Source organism: Caloenas nicobarica, chromosome 3, assembly GCF_036013445.1.
Source record: "Caloenas nicobarica isolate bCalNic1 chromosome 3, bCalNic1.hap1, whole genome shotgun sequence".
Taxonomy (NCBI): domain Eukaryota; kingdom Metazoa; phylum Chordata; class Aves; order Columbiformes; family Columbidae; genus Caloenas; species Caloenas nicobarica.
Window position 1 is genome coordinate 82,452,233 of NC_088247.1, and position 6,808 is coordinate 82,459,040.

The 6,808-nt window shown below is 52.2% G+C and overlaps 1 long non-coding RNA gene across 2 annotated transcripts; it reads right to left on the reverse strand.

The window, feature by feature from the left end:
- Positions 1 to 874: 874 nt before the first annotated feature.
- LOC135987026 (uncharacterized) lies at positions 875 to 6,238 on the reverse strand. Of its 2 annotated transcripts, none has more exons than XR_010605942.1 (3): positions 5,720 to 6,238; positions 4,592 to 4,795; positions 875 to 4,445 (listed from the first exon to the last, which is right to left on the reverse strand). It is a non-coding gene; the product is annotated as an uncharacterized LOC135987026 (long non-coding RNA). The 2 variants fall into 2 exon arrangements; XR_010605941.1 differs by having other exon boundaries at positions 5,376 to 6,238.
- Between the last annotated feature and the right edge of the window lie 570 nt (positions 6,239 to 6,808).

Consider the following 6,808-nt stretch of genomic DNA (forward strand, 5'->3'; position numbering starts at 1 on the left):
GGGCCTCGGGCCGCCGGGGGCGTGGTCACAGCGCCGGGGGCGGGGCAGCCACGAAGCCACGGGCCGGGAGCAGCTGCACTGCCTGCGGCCCCAGGGCCGGGCCGCAGGGCCGGGCCGCAGGGCCGGGCCGCAGGGCCGGGCCGCAGGGCCGGGCCGCAGGGCAGGGCCGGGCCGCAGGCTTGGGGCCACCGGGGCAGGCTGCAGCCCAAGGCCAGGGCTAGAGGGCAGGGGGCAGGACCACAGGGCAGGCCAGCTGGAAGACACCAAAGGGACTGGTTCTTCTCAGCCTCTTGGCAAAAGGTCAAAACCACATGCTAGCGTGGGACGCTCGCCACCCTGTCACCCGCTTCCTCCCTTTAGCCCCAGCTACCATCATGTTCCCATCAATACTGAGCGCATGGGAAGGTTGAGAAAGGCCCCCCAAAAGAACTTCTAAGGTTCTGGACCCCATCGCAGCAATCGCACCAGAAGGAGGAGCAACGACCCTTGGGCATGGGCTTTAGTCAGGGGGTTTCACGAGAAACGTCATCATGCAGCTCACGGCCTCGGGCTGGATCCTGTTCTTCCCTCTCTTCTTCCGTTCCGTCCACACGTGCCCCCTCGCCATCTCTCCTTTCCAAAGCCTCCTCCCATTCTCAAGGCCATCACCGCTGCGGCACCTCCCAGCGCTGCGGAAACTCTCCCGCGGGCCCTCCTCTGCCCGGCCACGAGCCTCAGGGGAGCGATGCCGAGGCCTCGGCAGACGGACCTCGGTGCGGGAGGAGATCTCGCCCGGCTTCCAGCTGCCGGGCGGTTGGTACAAAAGGAAGCGCGGCCTTGGGCCATGCATTTTCAACCGTTACAACTAGGCTCAAACGCGCCTTTATTCGTCAAAACAGGAACTGTTACACGCGACACGGTTTGGCCAATGAGGAGCAGCTTTGTTTATTCCCGTAGAGTAAAAATCCCTGCTTCGGGATTGAACCAGCTCTTGCAAAGTACTTTCTGCGTCCTGCTGGTTGCGGAATGGTTTTTCCTGCAAAAAGTTGCCGAGATGCTTGAAGAAGTGGCAGGCGGCTGGCAAGAGCTCAGGTGAATATGGCACACGAGGCAACATTCACAGCCCGAGGCAGTTGCCTTTTGAAGCGCCAGACGCACAACGTGTGGTCACGCGTTGTCACGGGGAAGGACTGGGCCCTTTCTGTTGGCGGATGCCGGCTGAAGGTCTTGCAGATTTCAGCGCGTCTCATCTGTTTGCTGGGCGTCCTTCTCGGATGTCATGGCTTTGCCCGGGGTTCGGAAAGCTGTGGTGGATGGGACCAGCGGTGGACCACCAAACAGTGACCGTGACCTTTTTTTGGTGCAAGTTTGGCTTTTGGGAGTGCTTCGGAGGTTCTTCTCGGTCCAGCCACCGAGACGGTCATTGTCAGTTGTCGCATACGATCCGCTTTTTGTCACGCATCACAATCCGATAAGAAATGGATTGTTGTGCTGAATAAGAGAAGGTGACACTTCAAAACAATTACGTTTTGGATTTTCAGTCAGCTCATGAGGCACCCACTTACCCAGCCTTTTCCCCTTTCCGATTTGCTTCAAGTGCCGAAAGACCGTAGAACGGTAGACGTCGACTTCTTTGGCAACTTCTTGTGTAGCCGGAAGAGGGTCGGCTTCGACAGTTGCTCTCGATGGGTCGACGTCAACTTCCCGTGGCCGGTCGCCACGCTCCTCATCTTTGAGGCTCTCGTCTCCTTTGCCAAACTGGCCAAACTGATGCATCGCCGCATCGCCGCACCGCACGTTTGTTAGCAGTTCCTGGGCCAAATGGGTTGCCGATGTTGCGAGTTGTCTCTGCTGCTTTAAGACCCATTTGGAACTCGAGTAAGAAAATTGCTCGAATTTGCTTTTTGTCTAACATCATTTCCACAGTCTTAAAATAAATATAAATGGCAAGGAATAAATCAGCAGCAAAAAGCCCAGAAAGTGAGAAAAGCACATTCGGATGTCTAACATAACGTCATTTTTTAAAGAACATTTCCAGTATCAAATGGCAAATTTCAACGATGCAAAAACCGCCGTTTCTTTTGCACGAACCTAACACATCCGAGGGGTCTTCAGTTGCCTAGCCCACATTCAACAGCTCAAAAGGAGAACTTATGCAGCATTTTAATGAGTTCTGTGGCAGGGTGACTGTTGGGCAGAGTTTCTGCGCGTTACACGTCCCGCTGTGTGTTTAGACCCCCACGAGCGAGATGCGAAAGCACATTCTAGGTCACCGCAGCACAACTCCTGATTTTATTGTGAAACATGGATAGATTTAGGACAGATTAAGAACTTTCGTGTTACCGTCACGAAAAAAAGCACCGGTTCTGAGGGAGAACACATAGAATGGCAATACTGAGCGAAACGGTCGTTGTACACTTTGCTGTATTTGATACCTAGAGAACCTAGCAGGTGACGCCATTCCAGAGACCTTTCCCTTCCAATCGAACAGGGTAGTCTTACAGTAGTTATACCCTACTGTGCTACATACTTAGCATACATACATTACATACATACTCATTACAGACGTCAAGTTTTGCTGAAGAAGAAAATGGAATTGTAACACATCCCTGATGCAAGATACTTTGAGCATCTGCAGGAAAACATCCACGTAAACAGCAATACACGATACGGTACACTTTAAATTATAGACGAGGCAAATCCTATACCTTTTGGACAATACACTGAATGGCTTTTGGCTGACGCTAATAAACATGATCGGGATCGTAACACACGCTCTCTCGATGTAAGACGCTCAGAATTAAGCCACATAATTTGGGAAGAAAACTGTAAACATCGTGCCCGCCTCGCACCGGGTCAACAGCACGTGATCTCAGTGAGAGCTGCGACAGCAGGATTAGAATCGACACCGACTGGCTCCACTCAATGCTTGACAGCTGTCGCTGTCTGTGAGGAAAGGATAAAACATACCGGTACAGGAATCTCTGGCCAGCGCACGTTGTGGAGATACCGTTCGTATCTATTTTTCAAGTCTGTGAAGCACCTACTGTCGTAAGATCCCCAAAACGTTCACGTTTTGATCAGCTTATTGCTTTTACTTCATCTCTTCCCTCCTGATGGAAGAGGGAAAGAAGATGGTCGGGCACAAGCGTGGAATCTCAGTGCTTTCTCAGTCGCTAATATTGGCCAAAAACGTGTCTTGTTTAAGCAAGCTCCTCGGAAAAGAGCTGTACTTCCTAACGGCTGACTTCTTAGTCTTGGAACTGCTGCCATTAGGTTTAACTCAGTGATTTTTCCTTCTAAGAGGAATGAGAACACCCTCCAAGGTCTCAGAGATTGAAGAGAACTGAATGTTAACAGCTGCCAAACCGCAAACCTCCTTCACCCTGTTCTGACCGTACCGAATGTCAACGATGTAGCTGTACACGTGTTTTAGAGAGAAGAAGGTCTTGCCGTTCCCTGCAATGTCACGTGTTCAAAGGGCTCGTCTCCTGGTCAAAGGCCAGGTGAAGAGGCTCATCACGCAGAAATGACTGAGAGTTTAAATGCTGCAGAATTCTAGAACCACCGTTTGTTTATAAGGATTGCATTGGAATTTAAGGGGGAAAGAGATGAAGCAGCAGGGACGCCTTACCCTAAAATGGCTCTGCTAGCCTATTTAGGGCCTGTCCAGTGCGACACAAATTTTCCTCCCTGGTGCTGTGACTCGGGATGATGTCTCCCCTCCCTTCATCCTGGATATGGTCCAATCGCTACTTAGACAGAGCTCCCTCATCCCACCCAGAAAACATGCGTTACTCACAGCTGCAGAATGCAACTTTCTGCACTTTTCAAGGTAAAAGGCAGACTTAAAAAGCACCATTTGCTTAACCGTGTGTGATTAAAACCACCACTTCATGTAAGATAAGGGTGCGTTTCCCATTTTCCCCTTTGGATAGAAAAGGATGATGAGCTTATCCGAATTTTGAGGTGTCGGTAAAAAGTATACTGCTGCTGCTGCTACATGACGATCTATGGAATAAAATTAACGCCCCAAAGAAATCTTCACAAATGAGAAAACAATTTGTCAAAAAATACAAGAAGTGGTATACATTAAATATAAAACTCCTCTACAAAAAAGGGCTAACTTTTTTTTCAGAAAGTCTGGACAGCTTCTTAAAATCCTCTAGTTCATTGATTTGAGCCTACCGCACACTTACTTTGGGCTATAATAAAATAACTAGTGGAGATAAAATACTGTTAATGTGCTTCCGTTGGAGAGCTGAGGTACCAATCTTGATTGCTGCATAAAAACCGCAGCACATACAGATGGCCGAGAAGAAACGGCTCTGAGGTGCCGCTTCCCTCTTCTTCCTGTGTCAAACCAGCACCGAACTCTGGAATCTGGTCTGCAGAGGAGCGGGTCAGCTGTTGTCCATTAGGAACTTCGCCGAAGGACAACCCTTTGCAGCTCTGTGGATCGATGGCTGCCAAAGCAAACAAACAAAACGAAATACAGTTTAAAAAAATGCAACCGATACCACTAAAACTAAAAATACAGATGACACCACTAGCGAAAAGCCCTCTGACCTCCCAAAACAAGCCCTAAACAATTACAAAAAAAGATACTTGCAGTTTCCATCTTTCCTCTATTTTTCAACAAGGGGTAACGGTTTACAGGCCAAACGCCCCAAGCACTGAACTTCACCAGTTCCATTTGAAGAGAAACAGCACCATTCGCTTTTGTACGGCACATGGTCACAGGAAGCTTCTCCGTACGCTGCTTCGTAACCCAGATTGTATTTTTCTTCTTTGACAGCCACCTTTTTAGCATCCTCTGCCGAAAGAGAAGACCTCAAGTATCACTATTCAGAACAACAACGATCAAAGAGTGCTTTTATCAGAGAACACTTGGAAAAACAGCCACGCATTTTAAAGATCATTTTGCTCCTCTTAGATAATTAAGACCATGCTAAAAGGAGAGCGGAACCTGTAATTCTATGCCACGTAGCTTAGAGAAGATGGCATGTCTCTTCCCTCCCCTTAAAGTCTTGATTTCTTTTTGCTTAGGAAACGGTTCATTGTGTTGTACGTGATGCTGCATTTTAATAAAGGACTAAAAAAAATAACCACTATACCTTGTGCAAGTTGCAAGTCAAACCTGCACCTCTGTGTTCGGCGTGATGCCTTTCAGCCTATCCCTTAGGTCTTTTGGCTTTATGGAATAATGAACTTGACCTTGCGCATGAGGAAACTGAGCACGTCTCGCACTGGACGATGGCATAATGTAGCAGAGCTCAAGACAATGAGCAAGAAAGATTGTGTTACTGGTCCCTGAACCACGAGCTAGTATTTAGCGCGTCGAGAATAACTTACACAGTTCAGCTCGCCGTTTTAAGCCTTTGTACAAACCTCACCTGATGCCACGAGTGGTTGTGGGAGAGGAGAAAAGGAGCCTTTTGTTTTTCTCCATCAGCTAGATGTCTTGCCCCAAAGAGAGGGGCTGACGATCAGCTGCTGAAACCAGGACAATTTTCACCGGTTGTTGAAGTGCCGCAGGAGCAGCGGCACCAGCGCACGTCACGAGAAGTACCATTTACAAGCGTGTGTCAGAAAGTCAAGTGCGCTCCAGAGCTCCCTGAGCAGGAAGGAGTCACGGCCCGCTAATACTTTCACTATGACGATTCTGCTTTTAGGAAAAAAAAAAAAAAAAAAAAGTGGAAATAGCATGACCACTCTCAACTTCTCTGTCAAGGCTCACCGCAGACGGGCAAATTCCCACGCCGTTACTCTATCCAGCCTGACAAACACCTGCTTTCTTGGTTTCTCATCGGCACACAGCAGAGGCTGGACACCCAGAGCAAAGCCGGCCCGACAAGCGATTTCTCCTCCCGGCCCGCACCCCGTCCCGGGGCAGCTGCTCCCCGCCGCTCCGCACGGACCGGACGGGAGTCGCGGCGCGTCCTCGGGAGCGGCTGGGAGCCGGGCCAGAGACCCTCTCAGCTCTCTGGAAACGCGGCCTTTGCCACGATCTCGGGAAACCGCTTGATGAAGATCAGCAGTTTCTCTGACAATTCCTCTATGGGAAGGAAACCAGAGCTGGGTTGTGTTCCCCGCAGCCTCTCCGAGCTTCTGTCTCCTCCTCCTCCAGCTCCGAGCGGGGGAATTCCCAGCTTCTCCCAGGTGTTTATCCCCGAGGACGGGATCCCGCCGCTGCTCCGGGACCCGCGGGGACCCCCGGTCCCCCTGCCCGGGCTCCCGGCACCCGGCAGCCGCCGGGGCGGCCGCCGCCCCCGCCCAGCGCAGCCGCGGGCCAGGCGGGGACCCGGCCCCGCCCTGCTCCGCCAGGCCCCGGCGGCGGATTGGCTGTTGCGTGCGCCACCGGCCTGCCTGCCGGCCCCTCACTGGCCGGCAGCTCAGTCCGTTCCCTGTGGGCTGGCCAGTGGGCGGAGGGAGAGGGCGGGCGGCGTTACCGCGGCAACGGCACGCCGGGGCTGGCGGCGGGTGGGGAACGGGACTGGGGGTGTCGTGGGTTGAGGCCCGTGGTGGCGGGCGAAGGGTGTGAGGGTGCGGGGAGTGTGCGTGGAGGGAGGGAGCGTGGTTGCAGGTGGCTGTGAGGAAAGAAAGAGCTGTCGGTGGAGGGGCTTTGTGGGGAGGGGGTGTGTTGGGTCCGGGGAAGGGGCTGGGTGTGCTGCTGGGGTGGGTGTCCTGTGAGAGCCGTCCTTGAGGTTGGCCAGGAGGAAAAGGTTGTGGCCGCAGAGAGTGGTGGAGCCGTGGCACAGGCTCCCCAGGGAGGTATCGCGGCCCCAAGGCTGTGAGTGTTGAAGAAGAGGTGAGGGAATGCAATGCA